The sequence below is a fragment of the Bombus vosnesenskii genome, unplaced genomic scaffold, assembly GCF_011952255.1.
Source record: "Bombus vosnesenskii isolate JDL3184/JDL3185 unplaced genomic scaffold, Bvos_JDL3184-5_v1.1 scf7180000013876, whole genome shotgun sequence".
In the NCBI taxonomy this organism is placed as follows: Eukaryota; Metazoa; Arthropoda; class Insecta; order Hymenoptera; family Apidae; genus Bombus; species Bombus vosnesenskii.
In genome coordinates this window covers 5,342-15,956 of record NW_022883259.1, presented here as the reverse complement: position 1 = coordinate 15,956, position 10,615 = coordinate 5,342, and the positions used below count along the sequence as shown (strand labels likewise).

Here is a 10,615-nt window from a genome sequence, read left to right as displayed (position 1 = left end):
CGCAGAATATCTCGAAGATCTGTTCGATAAAATTAACACCGTACAACGAATGGCAAGAGAAAATTTGATAAAATCCAAACTAAGATCAAAAGAATATTACGACCGACGAATCAACCCCCAAGATTTTAAAATAGAAGATTCGATATATCTGCTAAAAGAACCCAGTAAAGGAAAATTCGCCGATCAATATACTGGACCATACAAAGTGCTAGAAATCTTGCAGAACCAAAACGTCAAGATCGAAGTAAAAGGGATTCCGCGAACGGTGCATTTAAACAAGTTAAAACTAGCGCATAATCGAAATAGGCAATGAATAAAGCGATTTCAGTGGGCAACGTAGTGCGGTAGTATATGTTATAGTGCTGTTCGTCGAATAATACAGATATCGAACACCTAAAAGGAAAAAGGAAAATTATTATACGTGTTTCAATTATTGCTTAAATATAAAACGTGTTAACTCAATGAACAATTAACTAGCGAAAGTGAAAGTTACCTTATGAACAAGTGCTCAACACACAAGAAAGTGTACGTGCAAGTATAAGTTATGGATTGTTGTTCGTGGAACACAATGTATGACAGCTACCTAAAATAAGTGAATAAATTAGTTTCAATTGTCTCAGTGCAAAATACAAGGTGACTAAATGTTATAACTATATTATGGATAAATCAAAAGGAGGTGTGACACTGTTCGTCGAATAATACAGATAGCGAAAACCTAAAAAGAAAAAAAGGGGAAATTATTATGTGTACTCCAATTATTGTTTGAATATACAACGTGTCGATTCAATAAATAATTAAAAGAGTGGAAGTGAAAGTTACCTTGTAAACAAGTAATCATCATACAAGAAGGTCTACGTGCAAAATAGGTTATGGCTCCCTGCTTGCGGAACACCATGTACCAGCTGAAAATAAATGAACGAATTAATTTCAATTGCCTTAATGCAAAGAGCAGCATCGCTAAATGTTATAACGGTGCTGTGGAAGCGTGGCACTGTTCGTCGAATGACACAGACAGCGGAAACTTGGAAAAAGAAAAGAAGTTTATTACTCCAATTACTGCTTGAATGTAAAACGTGTTAATACAACGAAAGTGCAACTTATCTCGTGAACAATCAATCACCATACAAGGAAGTATACATGCATGGATTTCGCAGATTAACAAGAAGAAATAAAATAGCTGATAAATATAGAAAGTGGTTAGAAAATAATTAAGATAGATTAATTGAGAGTTAGTAATAAATATGACCGGAGTAAAAGGATATTTTATTATGTATTAATCTACGTAGTATTGTTATATTATGATATCTAACATGCAGAAGCGGATTTTGTAATGCACAATAGCGGCCGCACACACAATGCATTATACACATATTAAATTAAATGAATTAAAGAGTACCTTTATAGCCACAGATATAAGACGATTGAAGGCAACCGCAGTAAGTATCCAAGGCATATCGAAGAATTGGATGACGTTGTGGGAATGATCCAGGTAATATATATGTGTGCGAATTCTATCAAACCGATAATCTAAGATACATACTTAAAACTAGCCTACATTCCGGTAAAAGATAAATAAATAATTAACATTTCATTTCGTATGAATACTACACTGCCAAGAGAAATACGCATATGAATACGTATGTGTGTGTGTGTGTGTGTGTGTGTGTGTGTGTGCGCGCCTATGTTTTATATTATCGAATACTCTATAAATTAGACTACTCAAAACAATAAATAACGCAATCGAAGAATTACGAAACATTAGCCATATTAAAATGACACACAACATATATATATGCGTATATTCACACGAACAATACTTGTCACTTTAAAGCAATATTAATAAGTAAATGTTTAATTGCGGTAGAATAAGGAAAACGAGCGGCAGATGGAAAATTACTTCGATATCAAACAAAATTAAAGACCCGTCACTATAACTTTGCTGATGGCATTTAGGAGCAGCCATGTTAGATTTAATCGCGTCACGGCGACAGGAATATTAAGGATTAATGGAAGTCAGGCGCGAGAAATAAATCATGAAAACACATTGTTAACACTTTTCTTTAATAAAATCTGTACGCCACTACAAATGTGAAAAAAAAATATATATATATATTATAATATTATATATATATATATATAATCAATTAAAAGGGGGGAAATATAAAATTAAAATACATATATTTAACAAACATAAAATAGATATCACATTTAAAAAATATATATATATATCATACATAAAAACAAAAGACGTTTAAAAGGAAAAAAATAATAATAATAAGGAACCTCTGATGGAAATGCCTCCGCAAACATTGTTCGAACGTCGATCACCGAAACCTAGGGAAACAACAAGAAAGGGAAAGCATCAAAATCGCAAAAACAATCATAAGCGTACCCCCAGCGGAACACCACCCCGTGGGGGATGGCATTATAAATAAGCAAAGCAACGTAGAGCACGAGCTACAACGATAATCATCATTTAGCGATTAACATTATTATTCTGGTGAACATTATTACGCTCAATTATCATTTATTATTCCGGTGAACATTCTTATTACGTTGCTCACTCACTAACATTATCGTTATTATACTCACCAATTATCGATTATCATTATCATCCTGGTGAATATTCTTATTACATTATTCTTTGTTCATTATTATTGCGATCTTCGTTATTACGGTTCATAATTATTTTGTTCACTCTTTGTTAATTATTTTGTTACTACGTTCGTTATTGCGCTCATCTTTAGAAATTTTGTATAGTATTTTGCGCTTCGGGGTCTTTAGTTTTTCGGTCAAGAAAAGAGAGCCGCGACTAAGTAAAAAGAACATTTTATCTTTGAATGCGCATTGTAATTGCGGTATTAATCTAGTTAGTAAACTGTTCTGTCCGTATCGAAATAGATAAATAAAGTAAACGTTGATAGTAAACTATATTCGAGTTCAAGTAATAAACCCAGCAAAAACTTCGACGACCAACGGAGCAGCTGAGGTAAATGGCGCCAGACAGCGCCTACTCCTCCAGGTAAGAAAATTAATTTTGAGAATTTCCTTCTTCTCTGATAATTTCGTTGCCCTCGAGAATCGAATTAGAACTTCCTATCATCGATCTCGTTTTATTTTCGTGAACGGTTTTGCAGATAGAATCATTGTTTAAACTTTAAACAAAGGAGTTGTCCGCTGTGTCGGCTTGTGCGAACGGTGTTTCCAGCTACTGAACCACCCACTGATCTTCGCATTCCTCCTCCCATTGTTGGCAAAATATTGCCCGTCTTTGGGCAAGGCTTGCGAAATCACACAAATCCCGCACAGAAAGGACTATTAAATACATCGTCGGGGTCAATCGAAAATTAAGAGCAATACCGGCATTGCTAATAACCGATATTCTTGCCATCGTTGCATGCGATTGTAAGAGAGAAATAGCAGAACAATTTCCCTTCGGAAATTTAACCAAAGGATCGTTCGCTGTGTTGGCTTGTGCAAACGGTGTTTTCGATTATTAAAAACACCCGTCGATCTTCGCATTCCTCCTCCCACTGTTGGTAAAATACTACCCGTCTTCGGGCAATGCTTGCGAAATCACACGAGTCCCACACAGAGAGGATCGTTAGAATCATCCTCGATTATTAAACTCAGAAGGCAAGAAAATCGTGGTAACAGAATCCATCGTAGTAAATGAATTGAGTTTCGGTTCCAACGGCAAACTATTACAGTGAAATTAAAAGAGAAGAAGAAGTCGAACGTAAAAATAAATTTATATATAAACAACGGAAAATCTCACATTCCTATCCGATCCAGCAACGCTAAAATATATATATATATATATCCGGCTAATAAAATATATATAAAGGTAATAATCTAAGCGATTCTACATTCAAATGAAATCCGTTCAACGAGGACAAATAATTTTTAATCCCAGCTTTAATCCTCTCCCGTGCCAGTATTCCTGCACATAGCAGGTTAGCCGAAAAGTGAAATTCGTTGACTAGTTGCATTAAGCATCAGTTAACGCTACCCATTAAACGAAAAAATAATAAAAAATAAAATATTTTGAAATAGTCCTTAGACTATTTCTGGTGGCAGCAACTACCGTATTAATTAGAAATCCAAACCAGTATTACATACACAATAATATCATTTCAATTTATTTTCCTTCAGACTTAATTCAAACTCAACAACAAAAAAAATTTTTCAGTAAACTTTAAATTTAAAATTTGATCGATTGCAATAAACTAATACGTAACATATTGCGAAAGCCAGCGGTATCGATGTAAAGCGACGCGCACCGGTCTGTCAGGCGGTCGCCATCTTGATATGGGGGCCCCATTATTCAGGGCAGGGTTGTAGAATCATCATTAGCCTGGTGCCGATGTACGAACTGGTGGTGACATTTGTACGTACAGGTAACGATACGTAGCCTTAGCTGAGTATACTGAACGTGTCGTGCCATCTGGAGACTATTACAAGTCATGACAGTTAGGCATTCGACCACAGAGTGACATCTATGGAGCTGGGCGCGTACTAACGGTGCAGCGAGAGCCATATGATAAGCTGTAGTGTTAAGAGTACTTATTCTCTTAACTTTTACCTAACGCCCTTTTAGTGTAAGATGGAGAGAGTGAGTCCTTTCCAATTATAAGGGTTAATAGCATGGAATAAGCCGGATTGGGAGGAATGTACTAAGCGACAGTTCCCGACAAAATGGCGGTTTGCGAAGTATTGTTCTCGTTACGTCATGCTTTTGTACGGGTCGGTATGTCTCTAGGCGCGGTACTCGAGGTCCATTCGCTACCTCGAGAAGGCGTCGCCTCATTACGGACCACTTGTTTGTTGATAAAGATAGAGTCTGCTCTAAGTTCAGCCGCTGTTACTTTGGAGATGTTTTTGGGGATCTCCGAAATTTTCTCGCGGTTCTAACTTATTTTTTATAGTATTGTACAGTGGCAGCTACCTACTTGCCAAGTCGCATTGCAGGAAAAAACCTGGGAGCGCGAGAAATTACTTTGAACTCCGAGACAGTTGGCCTGATATAGTCGGCTGCCCGAAAGTTCCATTATAATATTTCAGATTAACCAAAATAGGATTTGGAAATATTGCTCTATAACGGTTTGTGAACAATATAAATAAATAACGACGATGTGTAGGTCAAGATGGATGTAGATCGTGAGACAAAGGATAGTGTCGATAAATATAACAAGGTGTATTTATAAACAAGTTATTTATTCTAAATTATTTAATGTGTATACAGATCAGTTGTATCATAGCGGCAATAGTTAGAGTTAAATTATTAATTTTAGGTTTTTATCGTTGTTAATATTATGTTGGTTATGGCCATGATGAAGGCGAAGCAGGATAGTCCTGACCGAGGTCGGTGGTCTGGACCTATAACAAATAATATCAATATTAATATAGCCAATAAATATCGTAAACGTCGATATCATTTGTAAGGGGATGCATTTTGAGCATAGTGAATTTATATTGAACAGTTGTTGGAAACTAGGTTGAAATTAGATAATAATGCTGTTACTTATGTTATAGTTTTACCCGTTAAGTTTTATTGGATGTAAGTGTTCAGGCGCCGTTAATTCACTGGATATGTCGCCCTGAAGCAGGATGTTTACGTTTTAGATTATATATTGTACTGATAGGAAGTATTTTATCGCTGCAATTATGAGTTTTGATTAAATATAGCATAGTGTCCAGTAAGTACGAGAGAGGAGGTCAGTCGTGAAAAATGACAGTAATTGTATAGTAACAAAGGACAAGCCAAATATAGCAGAATGATTGATCGGTTAGCGGGGGGTTGTGTCTATGAGAAGCAAAAGAAATTTGAAAGATCTTAGCTTATAGGACTTGTTGACAATCAATGTCACGCGGTCGATATCATGTTTGAGTGAGCTATGTTTACATACACAACATAATTAATAAAATAAACAATTCTTATATTTGATTTAAGAAATGATACATCGTTTGGAGCAGTATTTATTAGACACTGGCTGAAATTCAGTTAATAATTTGAATTTAATAATTAAATAACTAAAGAATGAGTTTTTAGTCTATAAAACACGAATGAAACAGATGATAACACTCGATGGCGCGTTAGTGGATGGGTATTCTACTACGATGGCTTTAAATTTCTAGATGTAAATAATGATTGATATTATTATAGGAAGTGGGTGATCACTGCATTGCAGCCTGAGAGCTATATAGCACTGATACAGTTAATCGAGTGGAGATAGTGGTTAGTTATTGATAAACTGCGTAAAATGCACTTGCACTTGCACATAAATTCAATCCAGGTTGTTAGTTAGAATCACGTTATACCACATAACGTGATAGGTTGTAACGTTATACCATATAACGTAATACGTTATAACGTTATACTATATAACGTAATACGTTATAATGTTATACTACCTAACGTAATACGTTATAACGTTATTCTATAAAACGTAATACGTTATAAGGTTATATAACCAATTAAAAGGGGAAATATAAAATTAAAATACATATATTTAACAAACATAAAATAGATATCATATTTAAAATATATATACACACACATACACACACACACACACACACACACACATATATATATGTCGGGTTTACATTAGAATTAGAGTTAGGTGCGTGAAACGAATCTTCGTTTGGGTTACACGTTGTCGTTATGCAATGGAGAAGACATTGACTAGTGCAAATACGATTATTATAGAACCGGACAAGTAACCGCGGTAGTTAGGTGCTCGAAATACTAATGACAATGATCCTAGGTTCAATAACGAATCCGCGGTCGACGGGATGATAGATGAACGTACTCACAAAATCTAAGTCGGACGCGTAATATTCACTAGTCGTAAAGAGTTACTCCTTTCATCAATGAGATCGCGAGCGAGAATGCCTTTCCTGTCCCGATGATGCCACAGAGGAAAACTATAATGGGGTGTGTCCAAGGACACGAGATCATCGGATTCGTCGAGAAAAGCCTTCGTTCAGAAAGTAAGGGAAATTGGCGTTGCTGCTAATTGGTCATTCTCCATATCGGTGGTTAGAAAAAGATGCTAGCCGCCCTCGAGGGAAAGTTGCTAGTGGGAGACGCCGCTCGTTGAAAAATATGTCTCCCCTATCTTCCCGTAGTTGGGACAAAGACTGTTTGTCTGTTTGAAGGACTTTAGTTAACTAAACCTTAAGATTTATAACGGGCCCTCGGACTAGCCGAACATGTACTGCGGAGACGCATCGACATCTGGCAATCATCTTACTCGAAGAATAGGGTCTGCACGTGGCGAGCCACGGGACAGAAACCGTTGGAATGTTTACTGTCGCGTGTCGGCACAAATATTTCCTTTAAGGAGAGCTATAGAATTACTCCATACCTTTGCTAGGCAAAGCGTTCATCCCGTGACCGCGGCTACGTTCGGCGACTGACTGCCGCCTCGAGCCCAAGCTCATTATCACAATTCTCGAACAATTACAATCGGATTGAATAACTACAATTGTTCAATTACAGACTCTGGTGTTCTTTCATCTCCGACATATATATATCCGGCTAATAAAATATATATAAAGGTAATAATTTAAGCGATTCTACATTCAAATAAAATCCGTTCAACGAGGACAAATAATTATTAATCCCAGCTTAAATCCTCTCCCGTGCCAATATTCCTGCACATCGCAGGTTAGCCGAAAAGTGAAATTCGTTTACCAGTTGCATTAAGCATCAGTTAACGCTACTCATTAAACGAAAAAATAATAAAAAATAAAATATTTTGAAATAGTCCTTAGACTATTTCTGGTGGCAGCAACTACCGTATTAATTAGAAATCCAAACCAGTATTACATACGCAATAATATCATTTCAATTTATTTTCCTTCAGACTAAATTCAAGCTCAAGAACAAAAAAAAAATTTTTTCAGTAAACTTTAAATTTAAAATTTGATCGATGTCAATAAACTAATACGTAACGATTGACAATGAGAGGAGAAGAGAAAGATATATATAGGGTATGCATTGTTGCCATAACCATCATCATTAACTGACGGTCGACACGCCGCTACTGTTAAGTTGACTCTATCAATTCCCCCAACAGATCTTCTGTATGTGTATTACTGTACGTGTTAAGTGTGTTTGATGTGTAACGTTCGAATGTTTGAAGATGTATACCATATGGATGTTTAAGGATGTCTGATGTTTGAGGGTTGAATAATGTCAACACTTGGTAAAATGAAGAGAGGAGTCTAATGTTTTGAACGTTGTAGAACGTGTGTATTTTACCCGGAAAGTTCAAGTATTTTTTTAGTATGCTCGGAATACATATTGATCGATTGCTTTCAAAAAATTGATATTCTAATGCATGGTACTCTGGTATCGCGAATACTATACGCCCTTTGCGCGCCTCTTCACGCTAAAGGTGTAGCATTACCTGCATTGACGCGAAATGTCCGCTTTTTCAGAAGAATCATGGTATTCCTTCAGGTTAAAAATCTTGGCAACTGGTACGTGTTCCTACATTACCCTTCGGAAATATCGAGTTTCTAAAACATCCCTATAAGTAGGGAGGAAGTTCTAAGGAGATAATACTTTAAAAGATTTAAACTCAAAAATAACCTTCCTTCACAATCGCGCTACAAGCTTCACCGACCGAGACACCGCGTCATTATTTTATGCTTTCCAGACGGAACAAATCATTTCCAAACTATTAACAAACGAATTTCACCACTAGATGTATAGATATCACCGATCGGGAAATTATGTTATAAACTGTCTGTCTTGAATTAAGTCGTTGTTAACGAACGTAAAAAACGAAAGCTATTTAAAAAAAGAATCACAACATGAAACCAGGTCGTCTATCATACAATCCGAAAAACGTTTCCCACAACGTTACAACATCCATAACAAGTCTTTTTTCACTTATTTTTGGTCACGTGATTTTGGAACTGAATTTTGGGTCAAATGACACGTCACGATGTGAGCTCAATCAGTACAAACTTTCGAATGAAACTGGAAATTGGTTTCCCAGATAAAGGAGAATAAAGATACAACATAATTCCTCTTTTATGTACGATATTTAAATGAAAATACGCATATAGAGAAATATCTTGAACCCTATGTTTGGAATAGCGAGAACAATCGATTTAGTGAGGTCCTTCGTCTTCGCTAAGACTCTAATTGAGGATGAAAGGATTTTCGATGTAAAATTTCTTACGTAGGAACTTGCTGAAAAATCACAGAATATAAAACTGTTTGAAGGTCGTAATTTCTATCGGACACACGAAAGTAATCTATCTAATGGATCGGAGAAAAACAAAGCTAAGCGACATACCAAGCGACATGCCCTTCCCCTCTTCGATGAGTCGCTTATTTGGTGGCAAATTTCTTCTTCAGCAATATGAATCTTTCGGGCGTTGTTGTTACAACCGAGTGAAATTGGTCTGCCTGCTTTTACCAAATCTGCTTAAAATGATTTTGGGAGCAGAACACGAACGAAAGGAAACGAATATTGAAATTTGGCTATCTACTGAGAGTGACATGTGCTTCTGAAAATATACCTAATAAGACTTTAAGAATGCCATGAGACTGAATACGTGTTTCACGGCTATCGAATCATTATCTTCCAAACTACTAGATAAAAACATACGTACAATTATGATATAGAGAAGACAGCTTCTTTTACCGTACTCTTTCACCTCAGCAATGAACACGAAAACTTATTTTTCATACTCATAGAAATACTTTAATGCTTAAACTTGTAATATTAAAATATTTCTAATATTGTACTCGAAGTCTTACACATTACAGACGTCCAATTGAAAGGCTCGACGTGAGCGAGAACAGAGTGCTGTTCGGCCCAGAAATTTTTAAACTTTTCAACATTATCTTTTACCCTTGACCACGAATTGTCTGTTTATGGATATGTTCAGTTGTCGTATCGATAACTGATATTACTGCATTACCCCACCGAGGTTTAATCCTGTCTATATATATATATATATATATATCGCGGAGAGACGCGGTCGCGAGGAAAACGCGTCAGCGAGAAGCGTAAATTCTCGCTACGATTCGGTGAATCGACGCCGCGAAGTAGTCGTTCCCCTGTTTTGATTAAGATAACAGAGGTGGTTAAATGAATATGATACAGTAGTAAGTTATATTTCACCGTTTATTCCAACAACTTATAACGAAGACAGTTACGCTGATGCGTATGTGCGAGATTAGTGAGTGACTGATCTGTGGGTATGTATACCCGGTGGAAGGATGCTGACCGTTCGAAGGATGTAAAATCAGTACTGTCTTGGAAGACGATGCTGTGACGGAGGAAAGCTAAGGATAGGTGTGTCTGGCGCACGGGACCATCGGATTTGTTGGCGACGATTTTAGTCAGGAGAGTGAGGGAATAGGCTTCGTTCTTAATTGGTTAAACGATGGGTCTTAACCGCCCTCGAGAGGAAGTGGTTAGTGGGAGGAAAGTTGCAGCGTACGTGAGAAAAACTAACTTTCCCTAGTTAAGCCGTGGTGGACAATAGTCTTTGGAAATTCTTCGGAAACAGACGTTTGTTTGGTTTGAAGGACCTTTTCTAGGAAATCTATGAGATTTATGGAAGGTACTTGAAACTATGG

General features: G+C 36.6%; 1 long non-coding RNA gene across 1 annotated transcript; it reads right to left on the bottom strand.

The window, feature by feature from the left end:
- Positions 1 to 514: 514 nt before the first annotated feature.
- On the bottom strand, positions 515 to 1,485 carry LOC117239021. The gene is made up of 3 exons (XR_004494329.1): positions 1,397 to 1,485; positions 820 to 902; positions 515 to 583 (listed from the first exon to the last, which is right to left on the bottom strand). It is a non-coding gene; the product is annotated as an uncharacterized LOC117239021 (long non-coding RNA).
- Positions 1,486 to 10,615: the final 9,130 nt, after the last annotated feature.